Source organism: Calonectris borealis, chromosome 3 (genome assembly GCF_964195595.1).
Source record: "Calonectris borealis chromosome 3, bCalBor7.hap1.2, whole genome shotgun sequence".
Lineage (NCBI taxonomy): Eukaryota > Metazoa > Chordata > Aves > Procellariiformes > Procellariidae > Calonectris > Calonectris borealis.
In genome coordinates, this window is record NC_134314.1 from 1,000,045 (window position 1) to 1,025,710 (window position 25,666).

The 25,666-nt window shown below is 44.2% G+C and overlaps 1 protein-coding gene and 1 long non-coding RNA gene across 4 annotated transcripts in view; both read right to left on the reverse strand.

Annotated features, from left to right (window-relative positions):
* The window catches only part of ASXL2 (ASXL transcriptional regulator 2), a 125,451-nt gene that overhangs the window by 98,034 nt on the left and 1,751 nt on the right, over positions 1–25,666 (reverse strand). The gene's annotated exons all lie outside the window — the stretch shown is intronic.
* LOC142079996 (uncharacterized) lies at positions 1,469–25,660 on the reverse strand. Its single transcript, XR_012672833.1, has 2 exons — positions 20,187–25,660; positions 1,469–19,984 (listed from the first exon to the last, which is right to left on the reverse strand). It is a non-coding gene; the product is annotated as an uncharacterized LOC142079996 (long non-coding RNA).

Genomic DNA, 25,666 nt, shown 5'->3' on the forward strand with positions numbered 1-25,666 from the left:
ATATATACAAAAAAGTGAGTTTAAAACAGATTTAAGTGGGATTTGTTTACACTCACTCTGCTATCATTCCATTTCATTTCTAGCTGTATTGTAACTAAGGATGCCCACAGCAAAAGTATACGAAATTAAGGTGGTTGAAGAGTGATTTAAGTCAGACCACTGCAGTTTATACATTTATATCGGCTCCCAGTTCATGTTTTCTTAGCATTGCCAAGGAGTCGACATACTTTTATACCATTAACTTGGAACAAAATCTGAAAGCTTGTTCTGCACAGCGTGCTGAAAGTCCATGGAGGGCAAGAAGAGTTAAGGTTATCTCAATTTCCATCTGTGGTGTCAACTTTTTCATTGCAACTAGCAAAACAAATTAGGAGAAGTAGTGCTGTGATTCCATTAACAAGGAACTTTAGGGCATTTGCTATTTCTCACACACAAAAATATAACTGTGCATTTTTCTTCTTGGGCACTGTATTTTCCTGTTGACTTTCACTACATGGATGTGCTCTTGACAAGTCCCATCTCGCTCATTCCTAGAGCAGCAACAACACATTTCATTAATTTTTCACTAGGCACAACCGCAACGCAAGCCAATACTGTGTTTGGCCAGAGAATCTCATCATTAAGAGCAGAAAGGAAGAAAAGCTTTTCTAATTATATCCTTGCATGCCCACAGGATGCTTCTATGTATTTCTCCCAGACCTCTCAAACTTGCTCCCAAGGCCTGGCAATGACCTTTGATCTGCTCAAGGTCTCCCCTTTGGGAGATCTTTTTCCTTTTCCAATATAGAGACAATGCTGATAAATTGGAGGGAAGAAGGGGAAAGGAAAGGGAATGTTAGCAGTGGGCTCCCAAGATGCTCACGGAGCTGGTCCACTTCCCCTGTAAAACAAAGCTATGGGATAAAGGACTTCTTCAGCCTCGGCTGAAGAAAGCTGAAAGAAAGATTGAGGGTAAGACATTGTAGAGTCTTCCAGTACGTATGAGGTGGTTATAAAAATGGAGCCAGACTCTTCACCGTGGTGCCTAGCGGAAGGATGAGACACACTGGGAAAAAGCTGAAATAAGGGACGTGACAAGTGAGTATAAGAAATAACATTTTCATGATGAGGACAGTCAAGAAATGGAACAGGCTGTGCTATTTCCATCCTTGGAGGTTTTCATCAAGACCTGACTGGATAAAGCCCAAAGCAAGGTGGTCTAACCTCAAGTTGACCCTGCTTTGAGGGGAAAGTTGGATTAGAGAGCTCCTGAGGTCTCCCCCATCCAGATTATCCTATGATCCTATAGGTGCCTGCATGCACGAGTGGCAAGAGGCAGTAGTCCACTGAACAGAAGAACCCTACCAACTTCTCATAACATCCTGGATCCAACCTGCCAGCAAGCAACAGACTTCAAGACAGCAAGTCTGCTCAGTGGATGGGTACCTCAATCCTTCACTGAAGGAAGTCTCCAGCCATTATCACCAGCTTCTTTCTTTTAGTGGCACTGGGTCATACCCATACACCACGCACAACCAGCCCAAAATTTGCCAGACCTGACTGCTCCTCTTGTGTTGCCAGAATCCTATATTTGTCTCCATCCAAAAGACTGCAGAGCAAGTCTTTTTGCTGCTGGAAGTAACAAAACCTTCCACTTTCAACACTGCCCCGACACTGGAATGCAGCTTTTTTATCGTCTCTTGAGTAGTGTGGGGCTTGGGCTGTTACCCTGCAGCATCTCTGCAATTAACCACCTGATCTCCCATTTGTCCTCCCTAGTGCTGCATAGTCTGCTCACCTCCCCCCCACAGGTGGTTCACCCAGCAGAGCCCATGCTCCACTGGTGAAGCTGCCGTCATCTTCAACCCTGGCCTCCAGGAGGAGCACCAGGCACTCCCTGCAGTCTTGGACCTGGGTGGCTGCACCCTCCTACGTGCTGTCTGGGACAAGGCTCTCACGTACGGGTGGTGGGGCGTGCAGCTGGTGCAGGGACCGACATGCTACGGTGTCACCACCATTGCTGTGCCGACTGAAGAAGTGAAGTAGTCTGCTATGACTAACAGATACTTTTTCTAGCTCAGCTTGATGGTGTTGAAGGTCCTGGTGTTGAGGTGAACTTTCTTTTGTAAGATTACACCAAAGAACACACGAGAGACCAGGAAGATGACAGGTTAAAACGGATTAGTAAGGAGAGCCACATTATTTTTTTTCTTGCCTGCAGTTACCCATCTTCAAGAATACGCGTGAGTACCTGAGTGACACTAGGCTGCAACAAATACGGCACTGAATGAAAGATGACTGATTGAAGGGTGACACAGCTGTGAGCACCCTTGAAGCAAGCTGTCGATAGGATTTGAGCCGCTTGTTTTCTCTCCCCAGCCTGAACGTGCTGTTTCTGAACAGAAAGCCTAGAAGAGCAAAGAACATAGAACAGAATTGTCAAAAGGCAACTGAGGATCACCACGTGGTGTTGGTCTTGCAAAGGAAGTTTACAGTTCTGCATGGTTAACTACAAAATAGCATCAAGCATCCAACATAGACTTTACTGAGTTAATTCATCTGAGATTCTGCTCAGAGATTCCTTACATTTTTTGTCTATCAGTATCCTTGAAAGATAGTTTTACCTGCCAGATCACACTGCAAACTCCAATTTATTTTCCATTGGGCTGGATGTACAAGAATATTCATCTGAGGACATGACTCTCGGGTGGCTTCCAAATATAGAACCGTGGCATTTCGCCAGAGCCACTAATGTAGTGCCACAAGTCTGGTACTGCAAAAACAGATCAATACAAAATGGCCTATCCTCAATGCACAAGAAAAGTGTTTGTAACTCCAGGTTAACCGTTAACGCTGACTTCAAAATAATGCAAATCTGTATCTCAAGACACTTACTCATGAACACACATGTAGCCAAAAAGGCTGCTTGTCTGCTGGGAGAGAAGACTGAGCTCCCAACATCTAGACCCCTCGTTGACTCTTGACCCCAGATGGTCAACAGATGGATGAGAAACTTTACTTTGCCCCTCTCCCCACCCCCCAATACACCAGTAAAGACAAACTGCATTGTCTTTATTGCTGCTAACAATATAGCTTGAGACTTAAGGTGTTGCTTTGCTTACCAAAAACAAACAAACAAAGCTCTGGCCAAAGTCTACTGAGGAAAGATTTTTAAATAGTCTTCATAGACATGATTACCTGCTATTATCTGCTATTTGGCAACAAGTAGTAAAAAAAAAAAACTTCAAAACTTCGGGGTTGCTACTGGGTCCAAGACTGTTTTCCATTAATGACCAGATGACCGCACAGAGTGCGCCCTCAACGAGTTCACAAACAATACAAAACCAGGAGGAATGGCTGGTGCACAAGATGGCTGTGCAGCCATCCAGAGGGACCTTGACAGGCTGGAGAAACAGGCAGAACCTCACGTCAAGTCCGCAGCGAAATGCCAAGTCCTGCAGCTGGGGAGGAACAACCCCTTGTTGACCACGAGCCGGCAGCGAACCCCTGGCTGCATGAGGCAGAACGCTGACAGCGGGTCGATGGAGGTGAGCCTTCCTCTCTGCTCAGCGCTGGTGAGGCGGTATCTGAAGTGCGGTGTCCGGCCCCGGGCTCCCCAGTTCAAGACAGAGACGGACTGGAAGAAGCCCAGCACATGGCAACAACGATCATTTAAAGGGACTGAAGCACCTTTTATAGGAGAGGGACTGAAAGACCTGGGATTGTTTAGCCTGGAGAAGACAAGGCCCAAGGGGATCTTATCAGTGTGTGTAAGCACCTGATAGGAGGTTGTAAAGAAAACCAAGAGGACTCTTCAGTGGTATCCACTGAAAGGACATGAGGTAACGGGCACAAGTTGAGGGTGGTGGTGTTTGGGGTTTTTTCTGTTGTGGTTTTTTTTTTTTTAATTATTACTCTGACAGTGGTCAAACACTGGAAAAGGTTGCCTAAGGTAGCGGTGGAGTCTCTACCCTTGGACTGGACAATGTCCTAGGAACCTCACTTTCAGCAGAGCGGTTGGACTACACAATCTCCAGAGGTCCAACCTCAATTATTCTGTGATTCTATGATATAGACCTTCCTCAAGCGATCAAAAGAAGCTGATTTAGTCACTAAGGTTAAGTATCACCAGGTAATTTTAAGTTCCCCGTGCTTTCTAGCTGACCAGGGTAAATCCACGGGAGACATTTCCCAAGCCAAGCGGTGAACCACTTTCCACAGGCTATTGTGAGTGCTAAACAATGCATGGCAAGGGATGGGAAGCTTGCAGAAGACGTTAATACAAAGTCAACACCTTCGGTTTAGGAACTTCACTCAAAGAGAGCTGGGAGAATATTTTGAGGGGAAAAAAAATCCCAAACAAAAACAAACAAGGAATCACTCCACGCTTGCTTTTCTTTTTTTTCCTAAGGATTTTCCTTAGCCATCCGTTATTATCTATTGTCAAGACACTATTGTGATAGATGAATTTGATTAGACAATACAGACGTTCTTAAAATGATAGAAACAGCCTTCAGAAAGTATCTATGGAAGTAGTGATCCAGGTAATCTAACCAGGTACACAGCAAGAGGGGACCTCAGACTTTCCCTTGTGATAACTGGAAACATGGGAAGGAGGGAGAGAAGGATGCAGAAGCATGCAGAAGGGGAAAATATTCAAAAAGCTTAGCATTCTCATTCTTCACCCCAAAATACTGGAAAAACGAGCACATGAAGTTGCAAGTCTAACAAAATAAAGCAAGTTATGGTCAGGAACAGAAGTACAGATTAAAAGTTTTATGTATTTTAATCTGAGTGGCTACCTGTAACTTTGACATGTAAGGTGTAATTGCAGAAAAGGGTCCTCAGATTCACTACTCCTATCCCGTAAAATAAGCATTGAAAACCCTTTCATCACCTGCAAGTTCAAGACGACATCTAACACGGGAAAAAACCGCCATTATCGCAAAAGCATGAACAGGAACAGGTCATTGTCTAAAGGCTTTTGGATCACTGAAAACATTTTATCTGGTGAATACTAAGCAATTAGGTATGGTTTAAATAGAACAAAATCATGAGAAGGGTCCAAGATTTGGGAAACACGCCCGATACTTAAACTCGGTCTAGACAAGCTCATCTGGAAAAACAACTTTTCCGGCTGAGCAGCCATGGCTGCTTCTAACAGCAGAAAGTTTGCAGGAGAATTGAGAGACTTGTTTACAGTGGTCAGATGCTTCCCAGAAACCTCAAAGCAAACACATCTCCTGTGCAACCTGATCCCCGACCAGATCTAAGGACAAACCAGAAATGAAGAGGTTGGACAACCCACCCCCGAGAGCGGTCAGGGGACTCTGCGTCACCAGTCCCGTCTTTTCCAAAGGCATGCAGCCCCCCATCAAATAACTTCAAGCAGCATGCCACACTCTGCAAGTATCCCAAACGGGTAACGAACAGTTAAATCTGCACGAGCCACACCACTGCAGGACTGCTTCACATATCAAAACACAACTGGCACACTTTCATCCGTAGCTGCCTTTAAGGCAGGGGCGCAGACGCCAACAACAGCCCAGTGACGTTAACCCGGAGCGTTCGCTCCATGGCCATTTTGGCTCGCTGTGGTTTTGCTAACTTTAGCTAATCCTGCACTGTAGGATCAAAGTTTCTTGTGTTAGGCAACCACCACCACAGGTGAAACTGATAACACGAGTAGCTTTGGCTACACAGGACCAAGATTAATTTGCACTATCTTGATAACAGTTGTCATCCCATCCTCTTTAAGAAACTTGTTTAATACTAACTCTCAGCCTACTTAGATAAGCAAAGTAGCTCACATTTCAGATGCAGTAATAACTCCATGCTGCTTTACAAGCTGATCCAGAAGAACCAGGTACAAGGATTAAAGAGACTTTTAAAAAAAATAGATACACCTTAAGTACCTTCTCTTTTCTCTTCTGCCCTTTTAATCCCATATCAGATCTTCCATTCGAGTCCTTTTTTAGCTACTGTGTGCAAATAAATAAATACTACTACTACTATCTGCCACAGAACTGAATTTGAGAGACATTTTAAAATTAAGAGTCAGGATTTATAAACTACCTTCGTGCTATGCTCAGCATTAGCCAAGATGAATCCAAAGAACAAACCAGCAAGTGCCAACACTGGGTACTGAAAAAGCCTCATTACTTGAACCTAGCTATTAATACTGAAAAGTGTCAGTGTTCAACATAGGTGAAACCGTATACTTGAGATTGTGTCACTGATGCTCAAATTATGCCGCCTTAGGTGTTGAAATACCCTAGTTGGCTCACTGTTAACAAAAACCATTAATAGAGTTATCTATTTTATAGTATGCATTGCTTCGCGCCCTGAAACTGTCCTGGTTTCTGCAAAGGTTTCCAAGAAAACCAAGGATCATCAGAATTTCACATCTTGGAAGAAAGACAGTTTTCTTATTCTTACAGTATTTATGGTGTGAAAAATGTATTCAAATCACCTGCAATTAAATTTAAAGCATTGCATTTCAGAAGCAAGGTAGGCAGCTGTATCAAGTGGACCCAGAAAAGTGAGAGTCCCCTACGAGCACCAGCCTACCACACTGGAACAAAGTCTCCAACAAAACACATTTAAAACCTCTGCTCTTCAAAGCAGCTCTGGTTTTCCATGTTTCCCAGATATCACCGATTTACAAGCATTGGCAAGAGGGGAAGATTGTGTCACACCTCAAATCTACAGCAGAATAAGCAAACCCGCATTTTACCCGGGCTGTTTACAGAACAAAAAAGTAAGCTTGCAATTGCATCCGAACTGTTGAACCAGCTACCTGACATGTTTCTTTAGCTAAGGGGAGAGAACTGAGGGGCAGTTTAGGTGTACCACAGACTGAAGACAAGCAATAGAATAATAAGAGTTGGGGCTCTGGCTACATGAAATCCTTGTCATTACCATATCCCTTTAAAACAGAGGGGCGATTCTGGAATGTGTGATAAACACAGGGAAACACCCGAGCGGAAGATGTTTCAAGGCAAGAGATACTATAAAAGGAAAGCAAATTTGACAATAAAAATTACTTCAAGGCTCATATCTCTCATTATGGTTTTGCTGAACTCAAGTTCAAAGTTCATATTCTGCTTCCAGGTCGAGCTATTGCAACACAATCCAGAGGAAGCCTCGGCTCTGGCCGTGCTGCCTACCAGCATTCCCGACTTTGAGAACGAAATGCAAAGACTCAAGGATTCCCAACACAAAAAGCTGCCTTTCCAGCATCGCCTTGTACAACAAGGATTTGCCCATAAGCAAGTGTCCTCTTAACCTTAAAGGAAAATATTTCTACCATGAATCTGATCTTGCTGCTCAAGTCAGTGGTGAGGACATCCAGGTCCCAACCAGCAGGACAGAGGAGGAAGAAGGATGGACAGGACCCCGAGCAACCTGAGGTCAGGTTGGACGGGGCTCTGAGCAACCTGATCTGGTTGAAGATGTCCCTGCCCACGGCAGAGGGGTTGGACTAGATGGCCTTTGAAGGTCCCTTCCAATCCGAACCCTTCTGTGATTCTATGATGGGGATGAGGAGGAGGATGGGGTTGGAAGTGCAGGGAACGGGGGCATGCCAGCACGTATCTTCTGGCAGGTGGCCCAGCCTCCAGTTGGGAGCAGCCCCCATCTCAGTTGCTGGACCTCAGAGAGGACCTGCGGTGACCAGCAGTGATGCCGTCGGTAAGGCTGGCAACCCCAGCGCCACGGCACAGAGCTACAGGCCAGAAACCATCAAAATCAAAGAGCTCACGTAATAGAAGTTTACAAGAATCAGTGTGCCGATGCATCAGCATCACATTTAAGTGCAGATAGGAGGGGTTTAGAAGTTAAACACAAACACACCAACCTCTAAACATGATTATCCGGGGTTGGCTGCTTTGGGAGTAGTTTGGCATGCGTTTTCCAGCATTGTTAACCCCAAAACCAAAACAATGCCATCTCTACATCAAAGCTTTCACCTCATTTTTAGAAATCTTTTTAAATGAGATCAACAGCCGTTCTCGCTCTAAGCCCCATGTAACAGCAGCCTGTTCTCAGCGGGAACTCCCCACAGCCACAGCAATTCCCACGTGCTGCACTGGCGGAGCTGCAAGGTAACGCACGCTTGTAAACGAGAGAGACGAGGGATGACTGTCCACACCATTACATTTTCGGTACAGCCAAGGTTTCGCTCTGAAAATACACCAAGCACTGACCCGCACGTCACGGACACAAACTGACCAGTGTTACCAATGCTATGTAAATGAACGCAGTAAAGAGAAATGTAAATGTCTTGGGCCACTGTATCTGCAAAAAGTGGGACATTTATCTCCTCTGAACTGCACCCCAAGCCTCTCAAGTGACTAGAAATCTTTGGTTACAGAAAGTTACATCTTTGGTTTAACAGAGTTAAAACTGTTACGATACCTTCTCATACAATACTAGACAGACCGGATAATCTCCCCATTTTGGATTTTATGCCTTTCTTCAATTCTTTGACAGAAGAGGAGGAGGGAAACCACAGGAAGATAATCTTTGAGCACAGAGCAAGACAAAGGGGTAGGATTATATTGATCAACTGATGATTAACTGAAAACAGCTTATGAAGAAAGCAATGAGAACCTCAATTCTTACACCTTTGTGTTTAGTCTACAATTGTCAAAACCGGTAAGAGCGAGGGTGGTAACTTGGAGATGTAGTCAGAAGCTGAAGATCCAGGCTTAGCTTAGAAAGGATTTCCACATACACTATTTCATCTAGATTCTTTCTAAAAAGACACAGACTAGATTTACGGTTCCTTAAGTTTGTTATTCTCCTATAGCTTCTTACCAGGAAAAGCAAAATTACTCTTCCTTTAGAGCTTATAAAGACACTGCAGTGAATTCCCTTGTGACAACAAAAGATGGGAATTAACTAAGCCCACCACTGCTCTTCCCCTTCCCAGTTCCATCTGCTCTCAGCTGTGACTGCTCAACGTCAACAAAGCTCTGGTTAGCAGGGATTTCCATCCAGAAAGCTGGACCATCGTGTAGCTACTAACACTCTGCTCTCCTGACATTTCAATACACCACATAACAATCCAAACAGGACCAAGTTGTTGGGAATCAGCCACTTCTTTCCAGTGAAATACTGGAATACATTCCACTGCTAACAGATGCTTCTCAAAAATTTATCCCCAGTGTGACTATCAAAAGAAAGCCCAGCACCAAACACGTATCTGCTTCCAAGATTAACTAAGCATCCTTTTGCAGGCCCTGCTTGTGGAATATCACATTTGCAGAAAGAAACCTCATGCGAACTGGCCGTAGGAAGCCTTACAAGTGAAACACCCCAGGAACTGCCGTGACTGCTGCCCGCAGGCTCAGCTGAACCCCACTCACTGAAGGCTGGCATCAAGTGCAAGCGAGCCCGACTCAAAGCAAATCCATACAGCATGGCCTTCCTTTTCCTGAAGCAAGATTAGTGGGGAGGGAAGGACAGAAGAGGTAAGTGAACTTCTAAGAATTAAGAGAAATTGTTCCAACTGAATTTAAAAAAACTCCCTGTGATAAAGTTACCAGCTTTACTATGTGGGTGCTGATCAGAAAGATGGTGTTACCGCCGCACCAAGCCGGTGTTTGACAAGCTTGCCAAACATCCAAGTGAAGACTTACAGCGCCTTCGTAACACAAGGAGCTTCTACTGCTCCTTTGCCTGGCACACATGACACTTTGTGGCTTACTTCATACCATAAACGCAGATGTAGACAATGCAATACTACTTGTTTTTCACCTACCGGTGTGCCTGATGGGAATCAAAGGGCAGGAAATACATTTCTAGGTACACCCCACCTATATTCATGTCACCTCTTATCTGCATAAGGGAAAGCTCAACAAAATCAGAGCGCACCTTAGGGATGTCCACGTGGGAGGTCTTTCATCTTATGATGCATTAGGGCTACGTGGTGCGTCATCTGCAGAAAGTTCTGTCACGTAGCCCTACTCCCATGTCAATACTCTTTCATTAATAGTATTTCCAACAGTTAAGTGAAACTTTCTAAAAAAAGAGGTATCTGTATCACTCAACTCCACCTAAATCGTCAGTGCTCCAGCAAAGTGCCATAGCACCACTGCTTCACTGTCAAGGCATGGGGAACTTGCCAGAGGTCAAACTCTCCTGATGCCAACCGCCCATTCACTCCTCTCTAAAGCCACCAGACTGTAATTAGGCTAAAGCTGATGCAGCAGCAATCTACGATTCCTAATTACCTGTTACTTGTTTCACATTGCAAGACCCTAAATTTTACTGAGAATAAAACTGTGGCACCTGGGAATTTGACCATCTACCAGCAGAGCAAAAGAAGCAGTTCTGGCAAAGCCATTTCAATCTCATCTCTCAGCAAGTCTTCCCCCTTGCCTTTTAATATCCTCGCTGCCTCGCCCAGCTATTTGTAGCTCTTGAAAGTTGGAAGAATAGGATTTTCTCAGTTCAGCTCAGCTTTCACCACTCTTCTGTATGAAGAATTTCTACAGTTCTCATTATGGTCTGGTATTTTACTGACAAAACAGAAACATTAAGTTTCAGAAGGACTAACACCATCCATATTAAGTTTTGCCGAAGCAGCACACGACCATTTCCCCCACCCCAAAAGCGCCACACCACCAAGTTATCCGCGTGTCTCCATTACATCGCTATCTTTCCATCTTTGAATACCAAAATGACAAGAGCTAATAGAAACTAAAATACACTGTTCGAAAGCACAAACTGGAAACAAGGCTTTGAACACTTCCACTGCTGTGTCTTTTCCAGCAGACTACATCAGGAACAAGCTCCCTCCAGTTTCAAGCCCAGGTCTTCAGGAAATGTAGCAATTGCTGAACACAACCGAACGTTTAGGGCTGATTACTCGGCAAAGGAGGATGAGCATCACGACAGGGAACCCACTCCAGTTATCACATGAAATGAATCAACACCTTCATTCATACGTACCAAGGCTCAAGGCTAGTTAATAACTTCAGAGCATTCTCAGAGCACCAAATTAGCATGCACCTCACTAGAATGCAGTTACACCGCAGGCAAGCAGCTCCTTAGAAGGCTGCAATGAATCATTCATGAATACAGGAGCTGAAGCCCTTGTTTAGGGAATTAAAAAAAGACATCCCCTCCCCCAGACCTGTCCAGCACAAACGACTCTTACTGGGTGATACTGTTAAGTTTTCTTTCATAGCTCATCCTTTGCCAAAAGGAAGCGTTGGCCCTACTTTTCAATTTAAGAAGGCTCCAAGTGATCAGAGTAAGTTCTGCCCATGTAAATATTACAGTGTATCACGCCAGTATTCAAAATTATGTAGGATAAAAGCCTCATGGAAACTTGTGTTTGAAGTGGTTGGGGGTTTTTTTTGTTGTTTGGTTTTGTTGTGTTTTTTTTTTCTTTTACAGCAATCTGTCCATCAAGGTTTAAGCAAGAGATTTTCCAAGAAAGAGCACCTTAGTCCATTAATGTTTTCAGCAAGCTTTGGTAAAAATGCACTTCAGAATTCTTGCTATTGATTATTCCCTTATATAAAGAAGGAATTAAAACTGGGAAACCTAATGCTGTAAACGTAATCGCCACTTACACTTTGGCTTCTTCGTGGAAATAGAGTTCAAACTTCATAAAAGCCATGAATCCACAGCAACTTGAAGAGTTACTAGCTCAACCCCCTGCATGCTCTGGAGGGCCGGGCAGCAATACCTGCTCATCAGGTTACATCACAACCTCCTACCTAATGTGGACCTCTTACCTCCTGGCCATTCCTTTCTAGGAGAATTCCACCTGCAGCTACAGAAGCCAGCAATAGCTGCAAACTTCCTTATACATTCCTTCAGCAAGAAATAATCTTTATGCAGTGCAAACCTGTTACAGAGAAGTGGGTCAGCTATAAAAAATACCCAAAGTGTATGTGAAATTTCTTCTCAGTCAGTCACCACAGAACAGAGTGCTGGGCAGAGGCAGCGTGCAAAATACTCTGGCAGTAACAAGAGGAGTGAAGAGGGGGACTGAAGGACTTGACCTAGATTGCAGTATCTTTTCTACTGATCCAATTAGCCAAACGCTATTCCAGGTTTTAACCAGAATTGAGGTCAAGAAGGAATGGAGAATTCCACGTTGTTAGAAACCAAATGCCATTAAATGCCAGCGCATGTTACTGTTTTATGCAGCATTTGAGACTGCAGTGTGTCACACCATTTTTAAATGTGTTTGAACAGTAGCGTGAAGAGGTGAGATCCAAGAGTCATGTTTCACCTCGAGGACCCACTTCAGCAACTGCAGAACTCGGAGCTCAGCGTGAACTTTGGGGAGGACACAGGAGGGCACCAGGCTACGCTGCCGCAGCAGCTCCACGGAAGCGGACCGCTTGTTTCTGCTAAGATACAGAACTGGAGAGGTGAGGCAGAACAGGGAGACATCTAAGAAGCTGTACACCACTACTCAGCAGAGACAGGAACCTGGCTCCAAAATTGTCTGTATTTGTGAGCGTTTCGTTTCGAGGATACAGCCGAGGCAAAACTGAAGTGCTGCTTCAAATAAATCATTTCCAGATTTGTGAAAAACTTGTTCAAGGAAATACAACGTGACCGTTCTGCAGACTACCCCATGCTCCCACCAACTTCCACAGTTCCCACCCAGATGCTTCATAAGTCAGCTTTAAGTGGAGAAAGAACAGTTTGAAAGAAGCTTGACAGGATTGTATCAGCCTCAAAGACGTTTGATGTCTAGGATAGATTTTTGTGGGCATAACCAAAAGCGACCATCCCTACGAAACAATTCAAAGCTTCTGGACTTGGAGCTTACATCCCTGAATTTAGAGAACAGCAAACAAAGTGGAATAGCACCTCTGAGGTGAGGGCTTATGCACAACATGCCTTCAGCAATAACGTGCGTATGAGATGGGAGAGGGGCAGAAGTCTACCGGTGGGGACCCACAGAGTAGCCTTTTTCAAAAAAAAACCCAAAAAACCAAACAAACAACCACCAGACCCCTCTGCATTATCTCTCAAGGTTTGAGAGGGCTGAGGAGTTATACAGCAGTAATCTAAAAGTGATATGAGAAGGTCACAATTAGCAAGAGACAATTACTAAGCAAGATTTGCTGAACTGCTCCTGGCTGTACATTCTGGCTCCCCCAAACAGCACAAGAGCTCAGAATTCGGATGCAAGATACTACAGAGTTGTCATCTTTGCACATATATGCTTTCTTCAAGTACAAATGGTCTTAAGCTCCCAATAATATTTGTGGAAACAAAATTAATAAGTGCAAGCCCTGTAGTCGTGCCTACATTTAGCTAGTGAAAGACAGGCAGCAAGGTGGTGCAGATCAGGGGTTCCCAACAAGAAAATAAATGGCAATGCAACTGGAGAGCAAACACCAAAGAGGTCAGAGTCCCAGAACCTGTGCGTAGCAGCCCAACAAGGAAGTCTCAAAAACAAACAGTCCTCAGACAGCCACCCTGCATGGGGCAAAGAGCTAAACTGAAGCCAGCTCTTGCTTGAATAAGGTAGCACACCAGGCCTACGAGGAAGAGTTTTCAGTATTTGCGTATGAAAGCATGGGCATGTTAAAACCAACACGACCAGCTACTAAACTTAGACAAGTTATTTTACTTAACTTACTGCCAAGCAACCGCATTTGTCTCAAATGACTGAATGTCCTATTAAAACACCAAACTTCCACGAACTGAAGTGTCCACGCCGATGCTGAAAGATGGTCCTGCACCTTTGGCACATCTCCCTTCCTCCAGGCTGCATAACCACGTGCGCTGGCAAAGTGGTAAACAAGATCAGGGATCTAATCCGAGCTAAAAATAATGTTACCTTTTTTTTTTTTTAATTAAAAAAAAAACCAAACCAGAACAGCTTTACGATTCAGTTTGCCAAGCAGCTTCACATGCTCCTGTGGCACTAGAGAAAGAGGCCAGTGCAAGGGCAGAGCTGACACACATCTCCCCATCTGGCAGCTGCAGCAGCTTGAACAGTTTGTAAGCCAGCCTTTGACTTGCAAAGATCACACAGGACTGCAGGAAGCAGGTAATTGCATCTCCTGTGGGTGCCAGCCTGGGATCCTGCCCAGATTCATCCTTCTACCAAGGTAAGGAGAGTCCAAAAAGGAAAGTAAGAAACACACATTCATGACAGCATGTGGTACAGACAAAATCACCAAGTTTCATGGTGTAGTTTTATGGATTTGTTAACCTTCACCTGGGATACTATACTTCTCTTTAGGTTTTACCATTTGATGCAGTAAGGTTTGAATGCAAGATCACCATTCAACATCTTACGCACCCATTTACAGGCTGTTTTTCAAATGCAAGGGGCACGCTGTGAGCCAAAGCCACTGCAGCTATTTTTACCCTGTGCATTAGACCTTAGGTGCTTGTGCTATGATGCATGGAGTCAATGAGTTCATGTTAAGGATAATCTGGAAAGATCAACTTGATTTGCAGTCCTGGTTGCCAGAGGTGAGATAGCAAGCCTTTTAGCAACAACGCTGATGAAAGACATCACAGATTGTTCCTGCTGGACAGGTATTTACAAAATGTCCAACTGAAAAGCGTCTTTAGCCATGAACATCATTACACTAACAATACTTAAGGTTGTTTAAATGCACCAGCCTAACTGAAGTCACCAAAACATGCACCAACTGAGTAATATTTATTACCGATGATGAAAAAAAACTTATTCAAAACATCATTTAAAAACTCCACCTTCTTCTAATAATTAAGAGTGTTTAAAAAAAAAAAAAATCAGATTACCAGAAGAATATCCATGCTACTTCAACTTCTAAAATTTGCCCTCCAATAATTAGAGTCAGGATAGGATTATCAACCTTTTTTCCTGTAATAAAACAGCTACCACCTTTTACGATTTTACCCTTGCTGGGAAAAAAGAGTTCTCTTTCCTATTTCAGCTTTCACATTAGTCAGAAAGCCGAAGGAGAGACACCATGGGAAATTCATTGCCTACTGACCTGACGCGAGAATCAACGCCAAGGACCTTCACTTGAATTTGGAGTTGATGGTGAAGATACTCATCTAGCTGATCTTCTCTTCTCAAGAGAAATCTCTCAGAACAGAAGCTCCTACAGCTCCTCACAATCTCATTCGAATACAGTTTGATAGACCTTGAAATGCAGAAGTCTCTCTTGTTACCATAAGAGAGAGTTGTTGAGTGTTGGCAAGATATTCATGCTGGCTGGCAGAAAACCTCAGTGGCTGCTCTGAAGTCAGTGCTCAGGCATGTTTATCTTACCCCAAAACCGCTGCTGTGTACCTTCCCATCTGGCTGGGAGAGCCAGCAACGAGAGAGGTAAGGTTGCTGAGCTACACTGTTTTTTTTTGTTTTCTTTTAAACACTGCAACCAAGGCTTTGCATTTCACTTCATCCATTTTGCCACTGGTAGAGAAGGCAAGCAGCAGAAATGCTTTTCACCAGATCCTACGTGTCAGCACTGGTGAGCAGTCTCTGAAACAGACTGGAGGTTTAAATACAGCTTAAAAAAAAAAGTAGATATACTTCTGAATCTGGAGGTGGCCTCTTCCCTATAAGCCATGAACACGGTGTTTTTACAAGTCACTAGTCAAAGCTTCCAAATGAAGTGATATGTTTCATACCAAGAAATTGCATCTCCCCCACCTTTCCATTTTTCTGTGTTCCTGTACGAGTAGCATATAAACACCGACGCTCTCCACGTGTGCTGGCACAAGGCAAATCTTTCACATTCTTAACTCCCCCCGCCGCTCGGTGCAGAACTAGCAGACTACCCAGGACCCCACGTTTCCTTTTCAGATCCACTTGTGGTTTAGGGCAGCATCAGCACCAAACCAGACAACTACAAGGCATTATTTGGACTGCAAGGCTCCACGATATTCCTTCAGTTACACAGCAAAGAGCGAGCCAGAAACGCAGAGAAAACTCAAGACAGCACATGCAGGAGGTTTCTTGGTGAAAGAAACAGAGGGATAAGCAGATTTCATGCAAGACACCAAGACTATCTCGCAAGACTTCACTGTAAAGGCCAAGGGGTGGGAAGCCCGCGGGGACAGAAGGCAGGAGGAGGAGCAGAAGACAAGGGGCCATCGCTCCCTTCCGTGCAGATGTAGCAGAAGACAGTAAGGTCACTGCAGCTCCAGCTTTTGAAACACCCACAAAATGAGAAGATAAAGTGATGACCCTGAAAGTCAGGGCTAACTGGAGCCATCGGATTTCCACGTGCAAGTAACCATGGAAGATACAGGTAGATAACTTGGACCAGGGCAGCTCTTTTGGAGGATATTATTTTTCCACATTCCTGTCCCTGGAGCAGAGAGGAAACCTTAACGCTCATTCTTTCCTTTTAAGACTGGAAAACATTTAGCTGTATACAGCTCTAGAGGAGACATTAGGTCAATGATAGACAGGAAGCCTCAGTGAAACATCAAAATAAAATGCACTTGAAGTACATTAGCTGTTTGGTTAAGGGAAGTACACTATTTGCAGAGAACCGTGTAAATAAAAACAGTTTGTTACCAAAGTTAAGTGCTCATCTACAACTCAAAAGCTTTGTCAGAAAAAATACCATTTTTTTGCAGAATTTATATTTGCACTGCAGAGAGCTGAAAGCTTCCAGCAGAAGCAAGGTGAGGTAAGGTAACCCCCTGCAAACACTTTCACTGCAAGGAAAGTAAGGAAAAACAACATTTTAAGCATGTTTCAAGTGGCAGTCCAAGATTTAAGACAGCCACTGATAACCAGGGCTGTAAGTGTGCCTTGTCATGCAGTTTTCAGGCTGTTAATTCACCGTATGTCCAAAGCAAGAAGGTCAAATGCAAAGACGCAGATGTTTTTTACTTCAGCTGCCTTTCCAAAACAGATGTTTATTTAGTGGAAGAAAAACCATCCAAGTTTAGGCATGAATGAAAATCTTCCTGATTCAGGATAAATCCGTTATTGCAATGACACTGCTGATAGGAGACAATTTTCTTTGCCATTTTCTGAACAACTCTGGTGTTCAACCTTCCAACAAGAACCGAGATCTGCAAGTTCAGCTGGAAACAGCTGCAAGGAGGTGAGCAAAGAGACCCTGAAGACCTGCAGATGCCTTTTAAAGATTTTAAATGAGAGAGAAGCAGACTTTTCAAGGGATGGTGTGTGTTAATATTTTAAAACAGAGATTATCTAGCTCAGCAAGACTTTAATCTTGGTTGAAACCTTTAAGCCTTACTATTCTAATGGCAGATAGTCGTTCACACAACCTGCACCAAAAGTGTTTCATGTTTTCCTGCCCACTGGCTGCTGAAAGATAATTTAAGGGATGTTGTGACAGTACCATGAAACAAATGCTGACGTTTTCATGGCAGTAAGGATGGGATCTAGCCTTCAACGGGGGTTAAGGAGAGCTGAATTAATTCTGGCTGGTATACCAACAGGCACACCTGGGAGAGGGCAAAGATTGTGCCATTTAATTTCCATGACAAATTGCGTAAGAAGTTATTTGCTGACCCTCTGCCACCAGAAGAGCCATGTCCACGTTACATGAAGACAAAGTAAACTTTGAATTCAGTATTTCCAGAAGTGTGCTGATATTTAATAACACTCTATAGGAGAAAGCGGAACTACATTTATACTGCACATACTTTTAAAGAAGGACTGCTACCTCTCAACGCTCACTCAGTCCCACGGTGGGTGGGCAAGGAGGAAGAAATGCTGAAGACAGATGCAAGTTAAACACTGGCAACGGAAGTGGACACAATAGAAACTGCGGTGCCTTTCAAAGTGCATCATGCACTAAGTACTCGGCTGGAGCCGACTCTGGAGGAATCCTGCTTAAAAGCCTGCGGGCTCCCAAGACGACAGTGATTAGCCATTTTCAACCCTTCACCTTGCTCTGTGAATTATTTTTGCAGAAGTTACTGGAAGGAGTTATAAGACAGAGTTGTGGCAATGCCCAAATCCAGGCGGGCTTGTTCCAAGTGCAGCTCGAGAATGACAGGCTCTAGAGCTGATGTCCCAGGTGACAGCGGAGCAAAGCCCTCAGAGGTATATTGGGACACCGTATTCCACTGGACCGACGGTGCACCAGCCCAGCTCGTGCTCCCGGCTACAGCACACAGGCTCCATCCATCTGAAGCATCATCTGCCAAGTCTGCTAAAAGCTTCATGTTTAAAATGCTCTTTAATGAAAAAGTGACTGTCATTTTCCAATATGATTCTGCTGAAGCGTCTACTGTCTGCCACGGGGAAACAGGATCAGTGTAGTCAGTGGTCTGCGAGCATTACTGACCATTTACTTGCTAAAGACTTTTTAGATTGCACAAGCCACTGCTGCCAGGAACACCAGCTTACCGCAGCTTTTCAGCGGCCACAAATCCCCCAACATGCTCTGTTTGTGCATCGCGTGCCAGAAAACACAGGGGAAAAGAGGAGTAAATGGGTTTTGTTGATCTCGGGGGGGATGCTGTATTGGGACAGAGTGTAGACTGAGCTCAGAAAAAGCTTCTGAACAGCAAGCCATAAGAGATAATGTTTACTGCTGCGTCTTGTAAGAGGTTTAAGAGCAAATTCAAATTTCCCCACACGGAAAGCGGGGAAGAAAGAATTCTTCCCAGCAGAACACAAATTGCATGACTTGCCAGAAAAAGAATAGGGACATTTTTACAAAGTGATCTTATCAAATCAATTTTGAATTCAGAATCCAGTAAAACACAAGTTAAGTGCACTTAGACTCCAGCAGAACCAGTGCAACTATTAGAAGGAAAGACAGTGTCTAATATCTATAAAGCCACTGAAAACAGTTTTAGGAGACCATACAGTTACCAGCAATGGCATTGCAGTATTTTGTGCTCTTGAAAATAAAGTTTTAATCTGCCCCAAAGAGAGAAGTTCAGTTCCTGCCCTGAAGTTGCATCATTGCAGTGACATCAGTAGGGCTTCCTGGATGGAAGTAACCAGTCGTCACATCAGTTTGGCCTAGAGTGAGCAAAAATGTATTTAAGCAAGGATTCCTTTGGATGTTCGTATATGGAACTACTGCAGAACACATACAATCAAAATATTATCCATATATGAGCAAAATCTGTGCTCACGTCAAAGCATTACAAACAGGTACAGCTGTTGCCCTTAGTTTGACTGAGCTTTCTTACGCTCTCAGGTTCCTTCAGTTAAATGTACCTGAAGATAAAAGCATACTGAACCTACTGGAGAGGGGGCAAACAGACCCTAATCCTGTTTCTACTGAATTTTTTTCATATACTTCAGTGAAAAAAAAATTCTTTTAATTTAAACAAAACTCATGTAAGTACGTAACCTATCTGGCTGAATAATTTCATGTGCACTTCCTGAATCTGCAGAGTCCATATACTTGGTATATACTTGGTTTTAACCAGGCAAATAAATTCACGCTAATTTGAGAAGAATCAGGAAGTTTATCGTGCACATTTATCATCACACCATGCACTTCTTTAGGAGAGCCAACACTTAGCTATTACAAAATTAGATTACGTTTCAGTATCTAAAAGATACTCAGCTCCAAAACAATTGTCTTCGCAGGGCTGTCATTTCCCCTATAAGGGAATAGGATAAAGTCACAGCCACGTTATAAGCATTTAAACGTGTTACACTATGGCTACAACAGACAACACAGAAATACTTCTGCAGGAGAACAGCAGGCCACACCACATTTAGCAACATAGGACATACTACTTTCCTGGTTCGTTCTAAAAGCAGAGGAAGGACAATGAACCTGACCTCCCACAGACAGTTGTCTAAGTCAGCAAGCCCTGATGATCGGTGCATTAGGGTTCTCCGTTACAACAGGAACCTCTGGTACACACCGCAACACAAAGCATCAGTGCAGCATCAGCCTCAGTACGAACACCCAAGGGCCACTACTGACACTCAGCAGCCACTGGACCTCTGCATGGCTGTTCAGACCTTGGTGCCTGGCTGTCCAGCCAGTTTAGCATTGACCTTGTCACCTGCTTATCCAGCCTGTGTCTCACCAGCTTGGTCATAAGGATACTATGGGAAAGATCACACCAAAAGCCATGTTAAAGGCTAGGTAAACAGCATCCACTGCTCCGTCCTCCTCCACAGAGCCAGCCATCTCATCACCTTGTTCAGCAACAGCTTCCCTTTGGTAAATCCACACTGGCTGTCCCCAAAAAGCCATTCTTCTCCTACATGCACAAGAACGCAGCTTCCAGGAGTATTTGTTCCATACCTTCCCAAGGACCCAAATAAGGATAACCAGGCCTATTTCCCCACATCCTCCTTCTCACCCTCTTGAAGACGAGTGTGACATTTTCCCTTTTCCACTCACAAGGAGCTTTCCCCGATCACCACAGCCAAACAACAAAATCAGGACAACAAAAATCAACGTGCAATTATGCTGGCCAGTTCCCTCAGCTCACCAGGAAAGTCTTTTGTTTATACAGAAGAGCAGGAAACCATTCTAGTGGCCTGAAGTTGAACTAAATACTTAAACACGAATCCATATGGGGTCATAGCAGATCTTGATGGACGTTCTGTGCGACTATCTAGCATCCCAACATCCCAGGAGGCTGCTCTCCCATTCTCCATGCTGCTTGGGACTTCCAAAATAAGAGGAATTTCCAGGTATTTAGTAACTTGCAACAGATTTCCACAAGTCCATGCAAGCCTTTAGCATCCACAACGTCCTGCAAAAGCAAGTTCCACAGCTTACATCTCCTCCCGCGCTCTCCAAACATGAGGCTGGCAGACAGCACTTGCCACCCCTTGGCTTCGGCACTGAAACAGAGTGAACGCTGCGTCATTGGAGGCTTTTTCTTTAAAAAAAAAAATTGTATAATCTTACTGCTACAGTTATCTAGTGATAAGCTTACATGCTTAGTCCTCCCAATTTTCATCTCTACTCAACTCCACAACAGTAATACTGCTCCACTTCTCTGTAAAGCAGAGTTCCATAGCATCTGCAGAACATAAGCAATAGGCATGATTATCCAATTTCTCACATTTTATTTGAAAGGCTATTCAATAACAGTGGAAGTATTTTCAATATGTCCTACTGAAGCTGCCTCATTCGGGACATGGATTCAGATCAGATGTCTGAGAAGATCCCCCAGCTGGTTACAGCAGAGATGTTTTAGAGACACAGGAAGAATTAGACTGAATGTCTTGGCTGTTCTTGGCCCTCTATTTTTACTCCTCCAAACAGTTTAAGCTAACTACATAAGCAGAAAACCTGACAATCATAGAAAAAAAAAACCAAGACAACAGATATATCAAGCATCCGCTTCTGGCGTGTTTTAACATACATTGTAGGCAACGGATGCACATGCAGAATTGAACCAAAAAGCCACAGGATGATCTTCATTCAGCATTGGCATATTTGGGCAATAACACCCATCTGTCACGTCTACATTATTATAGTTTTAACTCTGATCAGGAGAGCACTCACGATGCTGGCTCTCAGTTGTCTCCACTTACCGTGCTTCTGCTCACTTTCTGGAGCAGCTAGTGGAGAAGACAATGGATTCTCTTTGGATGAAGCCATTCTCTTCGGATGAAGCCAGAGGAGCACCTTCCAGTTCAGAGCGACAGGCAGTACCAAAGGTTCAGCCCTGTGGGTCAAACCAGAGCTACCCCGATGCAAACCCCTGCAGCAAACGTAGGACTGATATCGACTCCTCCTCGCCACCAGTTTCCCTCTGCAGCATGATTTTATCACTCCGTGCTACTCGCTAATGCTAATAGCACTCGGTGCACAGAGATGCAGACTGTGAATCACCGGTTTTAAACACAAAGTTATCTGAATTTCCCTCTTCTTGTAGAAAAAGCTTGCATGATACCCAGAATCCAACTACATTTTAGTATAAGATGATTATTGCATTTCTTCAGGACACTAGACAATGTGCTAGTTACTACACAATGGATAGGTTCATTTTAACTATCTTCTGCAGATGCTGCAAAGACCATATCCTGGAAACAAAACTGGCTTTTGTTCTCAAACATTCTCACTCGGAAAAGCCTTGCACAAAAAAAAAAAATGCTCAAGACATGCTTGCACATCTACATTTCTCAGCTGATGTGAAAGGAGACCACAACTTTTGCAGAAAAGCCGTTACAATGCTTTTGCAGCTTTAGAGACGAGCTCACTCAAGGAAGTCTGCACGATACCTTTAAATCCTTCCATGCTAAAATAAAGTTAATGAGAGAGACCAAGCAAAAGTATATCTCAGCTCTGTATTAAAATTAATACCTAAACTGCATTTATTGTTTTAAATAAGAATAGAAATAAAGAAAACATGTTTGAGATCCTTCAGTGGCACTGAATTTTTCTACTGGAACACAGAACAAGGTGAACAGTTGCCCAAACCTCCGGCTCTGAGCTTGCTGCGAGAGGCACTCACGGGCAGGGCTGCGATGCTCTGCAGCTGGCGGGGATTCCCCGCCTGGCACCGCTGCTCGCCATTTCCTCTTCCGTGTTGCACTGCTGAGCTGGGTGCTCGCGCCCACCACCCTGCTTTGCAGGGGGGAAATAACACTCCAAGATTCTGCCAAGTGCATTGATGCTTTGGGACAGACGGACTCCGCTACCCTCAAGCCAAGAGCCAGCCCCCTCAGGTATCTTTTAAAAAAAGTTGTACTAATACCAGTAAAATTAACCACACCTTAGCACAGCATCGCATCGTCAACCCTGTGGATCAGCTACGAAGCTGGCAAACGAGCTTACTGAGCTCCAGCCACGGCAAGCACAACTGCACATCCAAAGCAGCAGGTCTGTGTATGTCTAATAACTCGCAGGGATTTTGATGCCTTTAAGAGGTTAAAGTTCCTAGCAGGAACACAGGCTATGACTTGGAAATTAGTTTTTAAAATGGCAGGCAAATAATTGGATTACTGTGATTGAAAGCAGGGCAGATGCTGTAGTCTGTCGGTTTGCTACAGCAATTAAAGTGGATTACTCTGCCACCTCATCCTTTCCAAATTCTATTGCCATATCAGAATGATTTTTTTAAGCTTCCATTTGGGAGGCCTCCATTTGTCTCTTACAGATTCCCAAGAGGAGTTTAAGGCAACTTTCAGTTCACTAGAACATCCAGAAGAATAGATGTCAGAGGATACAACCCACACTGGGCCAAAACAGAGTTCACATTTGCAGAGCTATTGCTGACTTTACAGTAAAGTCCTTAAAAAAAAAAAAAAAACTTGAAAAAATGCAGGAAAAATACATCCAAGTGCTGTGGTCAATAAGAGATGCATATGAGTAAGTAGCAAAGAAAACTGCGGTTCTCCATTAACATGTGACAAAGTTTGTGCCAACTTTTGTTCAGTTTTGTGCAGCCACAAGTCTATTTCTCTAGAAACACTGCCAAGGTATTTTCCTGGCGAGCAGACACGTAGATACGTCACGTGGCAGAAGGACGCCGTACAGCGGCTTGGTCACCAGAGCGGTGGCTACCAACTGCACTACGCCTGTCCCGCAGAAGTCTCTGCAAAGGCATTTAACAGACATAACAGACCAACCTCAGCCACCGCTTCTTGTCCTCAGTGGAAACAGGTCTTGTACCTGGACACAGCTGAGAACAGGGAAGGAAGCTGTCATAATACTTAGGGGATAAAAAAAAAACACCCACACCACGAAAAAACCTAACACACAGCAACAAACAACTCCCTCAAAAAAAAAAACCCAACCAAGAAAACTTACCAGCTTCAACTATCAGTTCATTTCACAAGCTTTGATTAATCATTTAACCTTCTACAGTGCTACCTTGTTCAATACCTTGCTGAAAAGCAAAAAGCCAGTTCTCAGATTCACCAGGAAGGGCCTGCTGTGCTCCAAATCATCCTCCGCATTTTTTCCGATTGAGCGACCAGACCTCTGAAGGACTGGTGAAATGACGAAATCAATCTCAGACATCACGTGCATTTTGTACCCAGTTAAACCAAGTACTACTCTTCTCTCAGAGAACGATCTGCAAGTGCACGCAATTCAGCTCTGCCAACCTATATACTGAAAAGCTGTAGCTGGGCGCTTGAAATACGTAGTAGCAGAGAACAACAGTATTGTCTACTAGGCTGATCAGTCCCTCAGGTTGATGTTTTACAGAATCCTCTGAATTTCTGCATATTTTTGCAGCAGTCTTGGAAACTTTACAGATTTTCAAGTTTTGGAAACTTTGCAGTTTTTCAAGTTTGTATATATGGGTGAGCAAACGGACTCAGGTATTTGTAGACAAGCAGGTGACTTGTACAATTTGGATCCTTCTACCCTCTCTTCTGCATGTGTCTTAACAGAAAGCAGGGAAAAGCGGCATCCCTCAGATTCCTTACTTCATCACCCCCACAAAATTGCACCTTAATAAAAAGGACAGTCTTACTAAAGTCAACTTGCAAAAGCATGCGGTTTGTTTCCCTAACAAATAAGCTTTCTACTTGATTTCGCCTTTTGACCTTACTACATTATCTTCTGTTTGACAGCAGATGGGCTGCGAACACCAGATCAGATCGTATGTTCTGCGCTATCAGTTTCAGAGATGGCACGTCTTTTCAGTTTAATTCTTCAGTTGACAAAAGCGATGCAAACAAACCCCTACAGCAAGAGAGAAACTGGGTTCACATCACAAGAGCTGCACAGTAACGGCCAGCATCATGACAGGACTCGTACTTGGACATCGACACCTTCAGAGATGTCCACCACAAGGAGTTTGGGCTCTGCCTGCGTTCCCAAGGGCATTCTCGCACTGGATCTCCACCCTCCAAAGCCAACAAAGTCAGTTTGACCCAAGAGGAAATCAGCACAGAGGAAAAAACACGGCTGCAGCAGCTCCTTCTAACAAACAGGTAGCATGAAAGACTGCATTTTGTGTTCCTAGATGACCCAGCCAAGGAGCATTTATAGAGACCATCTCCAGCAACAGCGCTCAGCCCACATTCACACGGCCCCCACACCGCGGTACTCTGAGGCTGCACAGCAGAAAACTGTTTTGTCAGGTCACACACGGGGACTTCCCATGAAAAACAAACACCAAATTTCTTCAAACTTGGCACGTGACAGCATACGCTTTCCTCCACGCAAAACAAGGCACAAAGACAGCCTGTTTGTGGCTTCCGTCCAGCAACGGGACTTCTCGTCTGGATCCACACAGGCCACTAACGCACCACAACAGCCCGTTCGCTGCAGCAGAGGCTGCAGCAGGAGGATGCACAGAGCATTCGGCTGTTCTCTGGTCCCTCCCTCTTTTGGAAAGCTGCATCACAAGGACTGTGTTAAACATAAGCAAGAGGAATAGCAACAACTCTGAGACCTGAGCAGTCAAAACAAAGCGCAGAGCTTCTCTGCTGCACAACCGAAGTCCCACTGCCACATGCAACATGGCGCCTGCCCCCTTCAACCACAGCCACTGAGAACATCAATTCAGTACCACAATGACAATGCTTACCCAAATCAGACTAAAGCAAGCACTACTGAGTATCTGTTCTCTGCCTGCACCAGCTTAACAGGCATCAGTTACAGTTTTCTGACAACCACTGGACCGCCACAGCCACACGCTGGCACCGCGCAGGCACCAGCGCGGCTGTCCGCGCCGTTAGGTTAGCACAAGGTCCCTGGCGCAGATCTGTATGCAAGATTACAAATTGAATCTGGACATCAGTTTACGGTGCAGTTCAAGAATTAGCACAGGCCAGCCTGCCAAAAGCAGCCTGAACGCGGTCGTC